We start from the raw sequence: 887 nt of genomic DNA on the forward strand, positions 1-887 counted from the left end.
AAGGGAAAAACAAAACGATGCGAACAACGAGCTCGTCTCGAAAAGAGACTTTGAAACAAGAGAAGCGCGTTCATCTTTTATTCTTTTTCCCGGTACAGTAATCAACATACCAATTTGCAATCTCTACAATAGCGTCTCATCGTCTTCCATTTGCGTCTCTTTTTTCTTTTTTTTTTTTTTTTTTACATCGATATCTTGGAGCGAGCGAGAGCGAGAGAGATGGAAGAGAAGGTGGACGGGGAGAAGAGAAAAAAGGAAAGAAAGAGGAAAGAAAAAAGGAAGCGCAAGACGTCGTAGCCTCATCAACGGCGCACAAAGTCTCCTTTGTCTTTCGTTCTCTCGCAGATCTTCGTCGAAAGTCATTTGTGGATACTCGTTCGCGCGTTTTTGCGCGTCTCAATCGAGTAAACACGTTAATCGATGCCGACGCAAAGTAAAGGGGGGTTGGTAGCGGAGCGAACTGCGAAGATGACGAGGAAGAAGATTTACGGAAGGAAGGAAGGAAGAAAGAAAGAGCGAGCGAGTACGGACGAGAGGCGTATCGATGGAAGAGAAGCGAAAAAGCGAGAGAGAAAATAATCTAATCGGCTTTGTCGGCAATGAAGGAACTAATCGATAAAATAGGACGATATCGTGCACGTATCTCCGTCGGGAGATAACGTCGAAAGGGTTGAACTCTCATTCGTAATAACCGAAACGGTGGGATAAAACGCGGTTTTATCTCGCGATAAAGTTTATATTTTTATCGAGACTCGTGAAAAATACGGTCCACGATGCAAACTAGATACCTATTCGCATACTCGTTATAACTGCAGCCGGACGCAACAACGTTAACGTTCCTCTCTCTCTCTCTCTCTCTCTCTCTCTCTCTCTCTCTCTCTCTCTCT

Source organism: Vespula pensylvanica, chromosome 21, assembly GCF_014466175.1.
Source record: "Vespula pensylvanica isolate Volc-1 chromosome 21, ASM1446617v1, whole genome shotgun sequence".
Lineage (NCBI taxonomy): Eukaryota > Metazoa > Arthropoda > Insecta > Hymenoptera > Vespidae > Vespula > Vespula pensylvanica.